Consider the following 15,525-nt stretch of genomic DNA (forward strand, 5'->3'; position numbering starts at 1 on the left):
TGTGTGTGTGTGTGAGTGTGTGTCCTTTGAAACCCGAGCTGCACAGGACGTAGCTGTAGGTGTGTTCTCTCTAAATCACAGGAAGAATGAATGGATATTTTTTGTCTGTTTTGTGGAGAAATGCCTTGTCTTCAGTGTGGAAACATGAGACTATCAGGCTGTGTGTGTGTGTGTGTGTGTGTGTGTGAGAATGTGAGAATGTTTTTATATCTTACACCAAATGGTTCCAATATGAGACAGTTTTGACCTTGTGGAGACATTTGTCTGGTCCCAATGAGGAAATATAAAACAAAAGCACAAGTGTGTGAACGGTTTAGCGTAACGTTAGCAATATGTTTTGTGTTGCTGCTGCAGTGTGTGTGTGTGTGTGTGAGTGTGTGTGTGTGTTTGTTCTGAGTTTTCTTGGCCTGTACAGCTGTAGAATTTGAGCCTGGTGTCTTTCCCTGTTCAGGCACAGACTGCGTTCTGATTGGCCGGCTCTTTGTCTGGAATTCCACTCTCGTGGCTCTTGGCTCCACCTCCTCTCCTCTGCCCTCTGGGTGTCGAAGAACAACGGCATTCCCCTGAATAATGTGCAGAAGTGTGTGTGCGTGTGTATGTACACACACACACACACACACATACATAGAGACACAAAAGACTACTCACACTCATTCTCAGATGTTATCTGTCTCACACACACACACACATTTACAGAGACTTTACATTCACAAGGATTTTTTTTATTTCTTTGTGAAAAAGAAATGTGCCAAATTAACTGGAAATGAAGCAAAGTTTCAACTCCAAAGTGCTTTCACACGCTCACACACAGACACACAAATCCCCTCTCTCTCTCTCTCTCTCTCTCTCTCTCTCACACACACACACACACACACTTTCACACACACATACACACACCCAAACCTCTTTCTCCCTCTGTGCTCATTTGCATGGCTTAGATCTGGAAAAGGGGAGGATCTGAACTCTGCTCGCAGCTCGTTCTCTATTTCTCCTTCTGCCTCTCTCCCTTTCTTTCTCTCTCTCTCACTTTCACACACACACACACACACACACACACATGCACACATACACTTCTGCAGCGGGACTCGCTCTTCTGCTTGTGATACAGACATGGAAAGTGTGCGAGTGTGAAAGGGCAGGCACACACAGGAGACTGAGAGAGAGAGGGAGAGCGAGAGAGAGAGAGAGAGAGAGAGAGAGAGAGTCTATGTTGCTCTTGGCTGACCATGTGCTGATTTGGGAATTTACTCATCTTTTTTGAACTTCTGAAGAAGCTGGTACAAGTTTGAGGTAAGGGGGAGCCCCCCCATTTTTTTCTCTTTTACTAGGTGCATATGTGTGTGTGTGTGTGTGTGTGTGTGTGAAACACAGAATTCCTGTGTTTTTATGGCTTTTTCTTAATGTAGCACTTGTGTGACTGGTTGTTTGCAGAACAGAGAAACTTCAGGTGCCAGAATCCCACGGCACAGTCTGACAAACACACACACACACACTGCTTGGCACATCCACAACTGTGAGTGAGGGCATAGGATTGTGTAATTGTGTAGAAAGTGCAGGGCTTCATGGATTCAAATTAATACAAATTACTTGGAAAGATAAACAGACAGACAGACAGACAGACAGATAATGATGTAATTACAGATTAAAGGTTAATTTACTGAGACCTGAGACAGTTTAAGAGTAGCATGTTCACAAATATAGAAAAACCTGTCTAATTTTGTGTGTGAATCCTACAATTTGGTGAAATTCCCAAATATATATATAGATATAATTTGATATATATATATAGAGAGAGAGAGAGTCTAAGTTTAAAATGGGTTTGTCCTGCTTTACTGCTGCCCCAAATCCCTGTCACAGTGCTGCATCATTCTCCGTCCCTTTCCCTCCTCCAACCTTCAGCCTTGTCCTGTTAGAATCTCAGCATTCTGTGCTGTTTGGAGTTGAGAGATCCTTTACCCGGTCCTCGGAGTTCATTGTTGCTCTATTAATAGTGTGGGGTGGGATGGCGAGCAAGCCGGCAGCTGGCAGGAAGGAAGTGGGTTTGGAGAGGCGAGGGATTACTGGGACAGCACGGGGGTCAAGCACTGAGCTCCAGAGCGACAGAATCTTAGGGATCGAGGTTTGCCGGGAATAAGTGCATGAAGGATTACGCCGAAGTGAGTAGAACAGCTGAAGGTGAGGTGAGACTTGATCTTGGCATTGAGGTTACTTTGGGACAGCAGTTTGTGTGTGTGTGTGTGTGTGTGTATATGTGTGTGTGTGTCTGTGTGTGTGTGTGTGTGTGTGTGGTAGTTTGTAATGATGCCATTTTGCCATAAAGCACCCAAATATGACCAGTTGTTTTTGCTTTAAAATGCTACTTGTTATTAATATTCAATACATCTTGAATCTAATCAAATATTCCAAAAATCAGCATATGTTTATTAAATGGTTTACTCCATCGAAACTGGCTTTATTTGGATAATTTAAGCACTTTAAGGTGTCTGTACAGAGACCTCTCTAAATAACCTGAGAGCATTGGATATGTTTAGTAATATGTTCCTTCGTTGTTATTTATTTGTTGTATTTGTGAGTTTGTTCTGAACATTAAGTCTCGGGTTTAGTCCTAGTCCTCCCTGTTGCTCTTGATGTGGCTGTTATGACACTAAACTACCCTCTGTTCTACTTTAGAACATAAAAATGATGCCTAGAAATAGACTCACTAATCGTATATGTTTACGATGGTTTCTCTCAACTGCTAAAAAGCCCACGGTGGCAGTGTGCCTCTAATTGGGTTCAAGGGTCAAGGTTCAAGTTTCTTTATCTGTCACATACATACAGTGTTACATATATGTGCTGTAAAGGTGTGAGATGTTTTTCCTTCGTTCTTCCTCGTCCCACGTGACAACAACGAACAAACTGACTACGGATATACGCACACATAAGACAAGTACTAATAGTAATATAATGAAATAGAATACATATCATCAAAAGTAGTAGACTATAGAAAAGTCATGTAATAATTGTTATAGTTACATCACTGATCATTTAAGCTAACGAAAGATTTTCAAGATACTTGATACTTGACTTTCTTTCTAATAACAGCGAAGACAAATGTCACATGGTATACTGACATGATATATATGATATATGACAATGTCTAGTAATTCATTCGATATACAGTAACGTGTAATTTTATTTATTTATTTTTTTTATTTATGTATTCTTTTATTATCATGAAAGCACACTGCACACAGTCATGTAAATAAAAAAATTAAAAAAAAGAGTTAAAAAGTCACCACTACTGAATTCTCGATTCTGATTGGTCGGATGGTGATTAATGATGGCGATTGATTAATATTCTCTAACATCCCTGATCTCTGGCTCTAGTAATTCCTGCTGTAACTCACTTCACAGATTAATATTAATGCGCTTGTTCTAATTATGTTATTGTTTCCATAGCAGCAACAGAGATGGACAGGGATTTAGTTACGATGGATGCTCAACAGAAATGGAAACGAATGTTTTGAGCTGTTTATTAAAAGGGTTAGGGTTAGAGAGACAGGAAAGTTTTTTTTTGTCTTATTAAATTTAGAACAGAGAAAAATATATATAAACAAACAATAAAGAGAAGCTGATAAGGGGAAAAAACTGTTTAGAGCTGCGATAACAGCTATATAACCTAACTAACTATGTCCCATAACATTTAAATGGAGCTACTCATCTACATAAATAGATGAAAAATTCTGCGTGATGTCATATTTTAGTAGGCGCTTTAGGTCGCGATAAATGGCATGTTAGCACGTATAAAGATCTTGAATGATCTGCTATTTCTTTTTATAAGATTACAATAAATCAAATATTAGATTATTAATAATAATAAGACATATTTCTAGGCTTATTTTACTATTTTTAAGCATCAATTTCAAGAAATTTCTAGAATTGAATAAGAAAATGTAAAACATATATTATATTATATTATATTATATTATATTATATTATATTATATTATATTATATTATATTATATTATATTATATTATATTATATTATTATATTATATTATAACTTTCTTGCTTAATGTCTGGTTGTAGAATTTAATTGCAAATTATAAAAGTTTTACAATTCCCTCAATATGTCCCTTTAACCACTTTAAAGAGAAGAAAGGTTTTCTTTTTATTATTATTCTTATTTTTTTTAAATTTTTTTTAATAAGAAAATGAACCCTTAAATTCAACAGTGAATTATTATTTGGTTTGTGCTTTTTTTCCCCCCCAAAAACAATTTACCTCATGTTTATTCTTTGACAGCAGATTATTGCCATAAGGAAAAATACTAAGCATGTTTTCCACGTAAATGTTTGTTGAGGTTTACTGAGCTTATGTTTTCTTGCTTCATTCTTGCTTCATTGTTGCTATAGCGACAAATATATATAGAGTCCATTTCATTCGTCTGATCTTCATGGCCTAATCGAAGAGAGAGAATGAGACTAGTCCATCCCCTAGTCATCTGTGTGTCCTTTCTTCTGGCTCTTCCACCAGTGTGAATTCTTTTGTATTATCCTGCACAGCCTGTGACTGTGGAATGTTAACAGCTTTCAACGTTTTTCCCCCCAACACCCAATTTTTTTCCCTTTCCTGAAGGGAAAATCTTTCCTACAAGTGCATGTTTTCCATCAGTCAGCTAGATCTTTCCTTATGGGATATTTTCAGGTGTAGAAAGAGTACAGGTTCTGTTTAGAAACTTTTCCTCAGGTTCTCTGAAGGACCTTATCTTAAAGGACCACTTCGTCAAGTTGACTATCATAACCATCTCATATGATATGTCGTAAAATAAAGAGTACCAGACCAAGAACAAGTTTAGCTACACTACCAGTCAAAAGTTTGGAAATAACTCACATGGACTTAAGTAATCCATATGTAATGACAACAAAAAACAGTCAGTTGTTATTTTAAGACACGAAGGTCAGGTGTTCTGGAACAGTTCTTGCAAGAACAGTATTGTCAAGTGCATTTGCAAACCCATCAAGCACCATGATGAAACTGGCTCACATGAAGCTCATCCCAGGAAAGCAAGACCAAAACTTACCTCTGCTGCAGAGGAGAAGTTCATTTAGAGTCACCAGCCTCAGAAATCACCAATTAACCTCAGATTAGAGCCGTTATGACGGCTTTACAGAGCATCAGTAGCAGACATATCTCAATATCAACTGTTCAAACGACATTATTGTGTATTTCGGCCGCCTTCAGCATTGTTTTACAATGTAGAAAGAAATAAACATCAGAAAAGAGCATGGAATTAGAAGATGTGTCCAAACTTTTGACTGGTAGTGTATATCAGAAATAGAGAATATATATATACATAGATTCAGACATGGCAACAATGCTAGCAAAAAAACAAAAACAAATCAGAGAGCTAGCTTGTGTCAATAAACAAGACAGCTATTTTTTCCCAGACATATACCAGAGAGAAGTAAGAAAACTGCGAGACTTAGTATTACTTACTTAATAACTTGTTAATAATTAACAACTCCTTTCTAGTACGAGCCTAGCTCTTTTTTTTTTTTACAGACGATCATCTTTAAGTTCACTCTAGTTCAATTCAATTCACGTGTATAGTGATTTTAACAATGGACAATGTCTCAAAGCAGCTTTACAGAACTATAGAAACATATAATAAAATTATGAAGTTTACATTTATATTACTAACTAACCCTAACATTTATCCCTAATGAGCAAGTCTCAGGCGATGGTTGTGAAGAAAAATCCCTGAGATGATCTGAGGAAGAGACCTTGAGAGGAACCAGGCTCAGAAGGGAACCTCATCCTCATTTGGGTGACACTGGACAGTAAATAATGTAAATGTTGATAATGTCCTTTCTATAACAGTTTAGTCAATTTCAGTTTATAGAATTTCTGTGATCACCGTTCTTCGCTAGTAATTGATCTATCTATCTATCTATCTATCTATCTATCTATCTATCTATCTATCTATCTATCTATCTATCTATCTATCTATCTATCTATCTATCTATCCAGCCATATTCTAGCACTGCACTACAATGTCAGCAGCAGTACATAATTGCACTAGACAAGATGAAATTAAAATCAGATTAAGACTGAAAGGGGATCAGGGTATGGACGTGCCTCCAGGCCTACAACCCTGCTGCTGCCATGAGTCCCTGTGGGAATCATCTTACTTGCTTCCGGTCTTTCCTGTAACACCTGACAGTAACGAGTGGCAGCAGCATGAGGGTCTGTACTGTATACTGTATATATTGCCCTTTTTTGAGATCCTGACCTTTTGCACATAGCAACTGGTGATCAAGGCTAAGCTCTAGGTATCCTGTATGAGTTCCTGAACATAGTCTACTATATTGACAGACCTGTGTAACAGTAAGCATTCTATATTGCATTATGTTGTAGTATAATATAGAATTACAGTATAAATAGAATATCTCTTCCTATTTAATATAATCGCCAGCGGAAGGCTTACTCAAATAATCATTATTTACAACCGTGATGAGCAGGAAACCATCACCGTATCAAATATGATGCAGATGGGCTACAACAAGAGCCAAGAACTGGACTCTGAGGCTACACAGGATGACCAATCAATCCATCCAGACTTATACAATAGATTCAACTGTTTCATGAATAGCTGAACAGTTAAATCTTCTGTTAGCAAACCGTGAGCTAGCATGCAGTTGAATATCAGCTATAAATGTATAGAAATAAATGTAGGGAGTCTTTCAATAAAGTTAATATAAAAACCATTGGAAGCAGAGCAAAGTATTATTGCTTTGTTTTTTAATCAGTACCATTTAGTCTTTAAACTAATGATGTAATTATGTGTGTAGCTATGTGTGTGTGTGGTGTGTGTGTGTGTGTGCGTGTGTGTGTGTGTTATTAACACAGGATGTTGATTGTTCTCTGCTCATTATGACAGATCTGTTGGTCATTTTGTCCTCTTGCTGTTCTGATAAAAAAAAAGCATTAATCACCGAGACTCACACAGGCGTACTATGGACATCTGACCATTAGAGGTCTGAATCACTCACGGTCCTACTGTAGTCATTAATCACATGCTGTTCTGTTTGTAGCCTCATCACACGGTTCACGAGCGGGCAAAAAAAAGAGCAAAGTGTAATCACTGAGTTTTTGTTATGACTGGTTCAGGTTTTAAAATAAAATTCTTGCTTTTCTTTAACCAGCGACAGGATGTCATGACCCAGGAAGTTGATTATTTGTATAATAAGTGTTTTATTCTTCTTGTATTATTAGCAAGTTTGCCTCATACCTACAGTGTGTTAAGGGTTTGATTCCTGCCTCTGCCCTGCGTGGGTGGAGTTTGTATGTTCTCCTTGTACTTTGGAGGTTCTCCGGTTTCCTCCACCAGCTCAAATACATGCGCTGTAGACTGGCTGTCATCTCTGAACTGTCCATAGTGTGTGAGTGTGTGTGATTGCGCCCTGCAATGGGTTGGCACCTTGTCCACAGTGTCCCCTGCCTTGTCAAGTCAAGTCAATGTCAAAGTCAAAGTCAAAGAAGCTTTATTGGCATTTAAACCATATATAGCTGATGTAGTACATGGTGAAATGAAACTATGTTGGACCAGAGGTGCGACACAGAACAAAAATAAAACACAGGGTGACGCAGACAAATATAGAACTATAGCTTCCAAGGTGCTTCCTTGTGGTCCGAGGCCCCTGGGATCAACTCCAGGCTCGCCGAAACGTGTGTAGGATACGTGCTACAAAAAACTGTTTGGATGGTTGGAGTTTTTGTATGATTATTTACATTTATATATCTTTCTATATGTCCAAATTCCGCTTGTTGCAGTGTATAAACATCATTCTCTTCATTGTTTCCTCTCTCTTGGTACTAGAGACTTTTCTATGTCAGACAGCTGAAAAGCTACAACTTTTCCTCTGATGGTTACAAAGCACTGACCATACAGAAACGCTAAATAACGCTTGTTTAATTCACGTGGAGCCTCCACCATACGAGTCCACGTGTAAGTTGTAATAACATATTAGAAGGAACCTGAATTGACATTGACATTATATTATTATATTGATTTAGCAGGCATCCTTATAGACTCTAAACATATAGCTAGAATTAGGAATCTTGCTTAAAAACCCAAGTTTTGTTTGGTTTAATTCTTATAGCTACTCAAGCTACCAACACCAAGCTTCTATTGAAAAAACGTCTCCTCTGTCCATCTCAAACAACATTTGGTTAGTAACCTGTATCATGATTTTCTTTCAACTGTATTCTTTATATTCTGATGGGCTTAATCTAAATCTGAATAAGACAAACAATTACAAATAAACCTGTAATTTTAATAACTTTATCAGCTGGAAATATTGTGCTGCTTAAGATACAAAGCGTTTCAATACAAGTTTAAAAACCGCTTTGTCTTCCATAAGAGGAAAAACTAAACACAAATGGCTTTAATGAATAAATCAAAGTAAAAAAAAACTATAGGTAGTTTATATATATATATATATATAATTATCATGAAGGCTTATGTGGACATATATATATATATATTTAAAAAAGCTGAATTTAAAACACCTAGAAAAATGGATCTAGTCCTCCAAGTAGGGCGCGAAGTCGCCTGAATCTTAATTTAGTCCAAAAAAAGTGAGAGAGAGAGAGAGAGAGAGAGAGAGAGCTGTCGGCATCCCACAAAGTGTGAAGCACATCCTCTAGTAGAGAGCAAGAATTATTTTCGGTTGTCATAGCTGTGAGTGTGTGAGTGTGATGCCAAGAAATTTCCCTACTGTTATGAAGTGTGCTGTTCCCAGCAACATGTACAATACACACACTCTTTGGGGATATGCAAATGTATTGACGAGTACACACACACACACACACCACACACACACACACACACACACACAGGTTTGGGAGGTGAAGTGAATGCAAGTGAAGACAGTGTTTATTAAGTACAGTGACAACAAGAGCATCCGACAACAAGAAAGTCACACAGAACAAAAACACAATATATAGAAAAACGCTTGACAACGAAACGCACAAAAAACTGAAATAAGTTACACAGAACAGGTGTGAGTGATCAGGGGGGCTAGCTAGGGCTCATGGGTATTGTAGTGCAACACGGATTCCAGGATATCCATGACTCGCACACACACACACACACACACACCGACACAAACACCACACAATGACTTCATACTGTAGCTCTTGGAGAGAAAACAGGAAACAGAGGCAGAGAGTCATACATAGTTGACTCCTTACACATGCATGTGAGTCAGTTATGATCAGTGTTTTCATGAGTTACATTCAACACACTGGAAATTAAGCAGAGAGCAGATCTACATGATGGAGGATGAGTCCATGGGGCAATAGCTGTGTGTTTTTAAGTGCTAACAGGCTTATTGTGACTGGGGCAACAGTGTGCTTTCCCATCTGTACTGCCAAGTCACTTCAGTGTTCCACTTCACAGCCAGACAGATTGAGTTAAAGCTCTGATTCAGCTGTTCAACTTTATCCGGTTAAAGCTTAGTCTGAGAAAAAAGTAACAAAATGTATTCTGTATATTTGGAAAATATTTGTATAAACATATTGGTATATAACACCAACAACAACAACAACAACAATAATAATAATAATGATAATAATAATAATAATAATAATGTTAATTATTATTATTATTATTATTATTATTATTATTATTATTATTATTAGTCGTATTAGTAGATTCTTAACAGTGTAAAAGAGTAAGCAAACAACCATTAAACAAATAATCAGCTAACACAAACATCTAAAACAATAAATGAATCTTAATCACAAACAAACAACTCCAACAAATAAAGAATCATAAACAAAAATAAAACAAATAATCATTACACCCACACATGGTACACAACAAACAACTAATCATAACACACAGATATACAAGAAGTAAATAAACAAATAATCATCACACAAACATCTTATACAGCAAATAAACAAATAAATAAACAATCATCACACACAAACATCTAATACGGCGAATAAACAAGAATCAGATCTTCTAACATCTAAAACAATAAATAAAATCACAAACAAACACCTTCTCCAACAATAAACAATCATAAACAAAAATAAACAAATAATTATTACACCCACAACATTAAATAAGCAAATCCTAATCACACACAAACACCTTTTACAACAAATAAACAACTAAATCTTCCCACAAACATCTGATACAACTAACATCTGAGAGGTTTCGAGTAAATAAATCTGAATGTTGTTAGTTTACACTAGATTGTTTTTTTTGTTGTTAGTTAACTAGATTACACACAAACTAGCTGGATTCTAATAACTAGCTGTGACAACACAATCCAGCAGACAGAATATATTCTCAATGTGTTTGTGATTCTTTGAATAATGCTGATGATGTGATCTATTCATGAATGCGTGTAAAAATCCACTCAAACCTCCAGAACATAATTTATATATATATATATATATATATATATATATATATATATATATATATATATATATATATATATATATATATATATATATATATATATATATATATAAATGAACAATTTATAACTCTGTGTTTCTGTGGCTGGTGAATTTGAGTCCTACATACAGTCCTTTAGCTCTCTGATCTGGAACCAAAGACATGAAACAGAATTGGGCTTTGGGGATATGCAAATGTACTGACGAGTACACACACACACACACACACACACACACACACACACACACATGCAGAGTAAACAAGCCTTAAACATATAGCTTAGTTTCCTCACTGATGTTAGTCTTTTGTTAGCTGAGAATTTCTACATATCCAATCAATCTATTTATTTATTTATTTATTCATTCATTCATTCATTCATTCATTCATTTTTGTGATTGTTTTGCGGAAAACTTCTCAAATTGTTGAAACTCCGAACACGACATTTTTCTTTTAAACTCCTACCAGTGAATACATGGACACGCAATTTCTTTCTATGAAAGCTTTCTTGGACATCACGCGACAAAATTTGGCTGAAATCTGCGGAAAATCTGTTGCCATATTGAAAAATTTCAAGCTCCTCCAAATATCCCAGAGTTTGCAGAGATTTTCTGTTAAAGTCCTGCAAAATTTTGAAAGGGAATAAAGCACAAAAGGGACACCGAGCTATAGGAAAACAATCCACAGCAGGGTGGTGTTTTTACGACAGTCGTTACCATAGCAACGCTAACGTTTTAGAACTGCTGTTATAGAAAATTACTCAACACAATTACTTCTGACCAATCGGAGTGGAGAATTCAACCGCATAACCGTTCATTCATAGCTACAACGTTAACAACTCACTGCATTCAATATGCCACAATGTTTTTTGGACACTTTTCTGGCTTCGAGCTTCTGATTCTGATTCTGATTCAATTTGCTGGTTTTCTGCTTTCCGAGGTCACGACACAATGGGCTTTTCAGAGCAAGTTTTAGTCACTTAGCTGTAAGAGAGGCTTAGCGAGAGGATTTTGTTTCAGAACGCTTTCTGGAAAGATGGAAGGTTTGGAATTTGGTGGAGAAATGTATTAGCACACTTAGTGAAGCGCATCGGGTACGAACAAGAATGTAGGCAAACTGGTGTCGGAGAAAGGACGGAGAAAAGCTGTGAGACTTTTAGTGTACAAATAAGAGCTGAGGAAAAAGAGAGAGAGAAAAAGGAAGACCATGCCCTGTGTGTGTGTGTGTGTGTTTCTATCTTATTGAAGCAACACTAAAATCTTTATGAACCCACAACCCAGCACTTTGTCTGATATTTGAGAAACGAAACCCACCTACTACATTTTTTTTGCTGATCACCTCAAGCATTGTCATGAGATTATGTCGAAAATTAGTTGAGAACTTTGTCTCTGTCATTTTTGACGAAAACAAATTGACGTACTATCACTACCACATGGAATATAGAGAAGTGACTAATCTTCCGTTTTTGTCTGTAACCTGATGACTCCTCACCTCTCAGGCAATTAATGCACTTGACTGTCTGAACAGGAAGAGGAAGAGGAAGTCGGTGCTACTCGGTCATTTTTGATTCAATGACAGATTCAACTCTTTTATTTATTTATTTTTACCTCTAGAGACGCAGGATTTGATTACCACAAGGATGTTTCCTGGGTGGCCTTAAAAGGCAAAAGCGCCTAGCCTACCCCCTCGGATTGATTTTATCCTATCATACTGTATGCTCGTAAGCCTTTTCCAGTCTGCTCATGAATAATCGATGTGGTATCGACCGGACAGGCTTCTCTCCTGCACAATTTTCAACCATGTCTTATGTTTTTTGTTGAACTGTCACTGCTGGGCTTTCGGCGGTGTTCACTCTGCTAATGGTTAATTCCTGAATCAATATCAGGCTTGTTACTTACACGTTTTTTTGTCTATTCATTTCTGTACAAAAAATGGACATGACAATCTTCGTGTAAAGGACACTTCTTGTTCCAGGTGTCAGGTCTGAGCTAGGGAAAAAAAATAGGTTTTAACTTTAAAGGCTAAAAAACTTACAGGTAGACTGCGATAAATTATTGTGCTTCTTTCACTGGTTACATTTATGGCACTGGTAAATAGCTTTGAGTAGAGCCATGTTGGACGTTCCTTCAGTTAATTGAATATACTATGTTTGTTTATCGTTGTGTCTGGAAATTTTGTTGTGTCTTTTCCTGCCTTCTTGGCCAGGTCGCTCTTGAAAAAAAGAGATTTAATAAAAGTTACTACTATTACATTGATTAAAAGTATTCTACAAATGTTAGCCTTGGATGTGTGCATGTGAACCTTTGTTTCAGAGCCACTTGGATGCTTTCACACCGTCACGTATCTGCCGTTACATCTGACTGCAAGGAATTAGCGCCTATAATGAACTCAGAAACTAATAGTTCCTCATGAGCCCTTGGTTGCTGTTGTAGAAAAGACATTAATTATTTACAGTTACATTATTTACTGTCCAGTGTCACCCAAATGAGGATGAGGTTTTTCTGAGCCTGGTTCCTCTCAAGGTTTCTTCCTCAGATCATCTCAGGGAGTGTTTCCGCAGCATCATCACCTCAGGCTTCTCACTAGGGATAAAATCGGGGTAACTTTTGTAAAGCTGCTTTGAGACAATTGTCAAAGGCGCTATACAAATAAATACAAAAAAGTTGAATCATCTTGAAATGCAATAATAAGCAAACAGTTTTGCAAACTTCTTCCTAACCGTCCTGCTATGCGTTTATTTTGGTTCAGTCGACATTAAGAGTTTATTCACGGCTCACATGCTTCTTTCTCACTCCGCTGTGAACTCATCATGACATAATGCCTTACGTGACTGTTATTTTCCCTCCGAAAGAAAGAATCCCGGGCACATCTGGGTCAACAATGTCTGAAACACATTCATTTATGGAGAAAACCGGTGACTCAGTCGAAGGCTCGCCAGGCTGCATCCAGAAAAAAAGAAGTATTTTCCCTTCAGAGAGTCAGAGTTACACAACTTACAGTCTTCTTTTTATGAAGCTCAGAAGCTGACAGATGGATTGAAATATGAATTTGGGATATTTAAATCACATCACTTTCTCTAGATATATTTAACTCTGGTTAATTGAGTTCGTTTAGATTTTTGAATTTGAGCTTCTTGAAAACATACCTTCTAAAGTTTTACAAATCAGAACCTTTAGTGGCGAAAAATTCTCAACAATGCAAATTTTGATGTAAATCAGGCCAAATTTCCAGAATTTCCAGAGAAACACGCACCTTCACTCCATGTTTTTAAAGGCAAATCTTCCTCCTAGCGAGTTCAAAACAGAGAAACTAGCAAAAAAAAATGTGCATTAACGTGGCTCATTTCTGGAATTCCTGTTCAAATACTTTTGCCAGCTCGTAAATATTTCAGCTTCATGCTGAACATCTTGCAGTAAGGCTGTAGCCGTGTCTGTGATAATGCTGCTATTAAACTAGCCTGGAAGCCGAGACTCAGTGTGGTAGATTAGTTAGATTCGTTTTTTGTACATGTTTTTGTTGACTCGTTAATTAAAAATTGTCTTATGTAGTACTTGAGTAGCTTTTTTTTTTTTAAGATATTTTAAAATGTTAACAATTTTAATAGATTAGTCAATCAAAATTAATTCATAATAATCTATTAAGTTAATAATTTAATAGATAAATAATAAAAAAAAATAGATACTTTAAAATGTTTTAGAAAATTTATATATTTTGCTTGTTTATTTTTACTAGACTTTTTTGTGTGTGTTTGCCAATTAATTTTTTAAAATATTTTAGTTGATACTTTTAGCTGAGGGACTACATTTTTTTTTTTTATTATTATTACAAGATCATTTTTATTCTATTTACTTGTAACTAGCCACTGGGTGATAACCTCAAGATCAGATACTCGTATAACTCGTATAACTCGTATAACAATAAATAGATTCAGGGTCAAAAATACACAAAATGTGGTTACCTAGCAACCATGTGAATAGGATTATAGCATCATGTGCTTTCTTATGATTTAGTTAAAATTGATTTCTTTTCTTTTTTTTAATTAATACATTTCTTTCAGGCTATTTGGGTAAATGTGATGATGTAAAAGTGTCATCATTCCAGTAAAAAAAAAAAAGGGACAAAAAATTATGCGAGAAATTACTTTTCTGCTTATGAGCTTACAGATATTCAGATGATGTAACTTCCTGTTGACTTTTGGAATAATCGGAATATTTCGTAGCTGTGAATGTGTTCAGGTTGCAGGGGCGAGGAAATGTTTTGGGACGGCGAAATGCATTTTTTATAACCTGATAATGGATGGCGCGGATGTTTTAAGCATGAGCTGTTAAAGGGGTTCACGCATTAATGCATGAATAATATTTTTGTGTTAGTATTGTAGCATTTTAATGATTATATTTCAGGGTAAAGTGTAGTTTGGGGGGGGGGGGATTGTTCTTGGAATCACTTTGCTGTGTTTTCATTCACGTTTTCTGGCCACAAGCTTCAGAATCCTAAAGATTTCAAAACATGCTGGTTTAAGCAATCAATCAATCAATCAATCAATCAATCAATAAATAAATAAATAAATAAGCAAGCAAGCAAATAAATAAATAAATAAATGTATTAATTAATTTAAAAAAAAGATAAAAAGTGAATGGATTCTCACCTTTAAAGCAGCAGTGAGTGAAAAAAAGTGTGTTTGGAGATGGGGTATGAGAAAACTTGCATCTAGCAAAAATGGATTTAAGATAAGGGAGGGAGAGAGAGAGAGAGAGAGAGAGAGAGAGAGAGGAGGAGGAGGAGGAGGGGGAGAGTGTCTCTAAATTATTTAACAACTAGCATTAACGTGTTGGCCAGAATGAGAGGCTAGAGGCTCTAATGATGTTTACTTGATGAAAGTAAAACCCCTAAATGAACACACACACACACACACACACACTGTACAATTCATTAGCTTCCTAGGAGGTTAGAATGCTACGTGTTGTACTGCAGGTTTGATGCACTACAGAAAGATGAGAGATGAAACAAGGTACATTTGCATGTCTTTGTACACCGCAGAACACCACACCCCCCATACACACAC

General features: G+C 36.5%; 1 protein-coding gene across 4 annotated transcripts in view; it reads left to right on the plus strand.

Annotated features, from left to right (window-relative positions):
• Positions 1 to 15,525, plus strand: part of dab2ipb (DAB2 interacting protein b) — a 175,249-nt gene that overhangs the window by 36,125 nt on the left and 123,599 nt on the right. The window contains exon 1 of one of the 4 annotated variants that reach the window (XM_058382733.1): positions 966 to 1,290. The exons of 2 other annotated variants lie outside the window; for them this stretch is intronic. The gene's annotated coding sequence lies outside the window, so the exon portion shown is untranslated. Of the gene's footprint in view, positions 1 to 965; positions 1,291 to 2,151; positions 2,176 to 15,525 lie in introns of those variants that run through there. One more of the 4 variants, XM_058382732.1, reaches the window with a different exon arrangement.

The sequence above is a fragment of the Hemibagrus wyckioides genome, linkage group LG28 (assembly GCF_019097595.1).
Source record: "Hemibagrus wyckioides isolate EC202008001 linkage group LG28, SWU_Hwy_1.0, whole genome shotgun sequence".
In the NCBI taxonomy this organism is placed as follows: Eukaryota; Metazoa; Chordata; class Actinopteri; order Siluriformes; family Bagridae; genus Hemibagrus; species Hemibagrus wyckioides.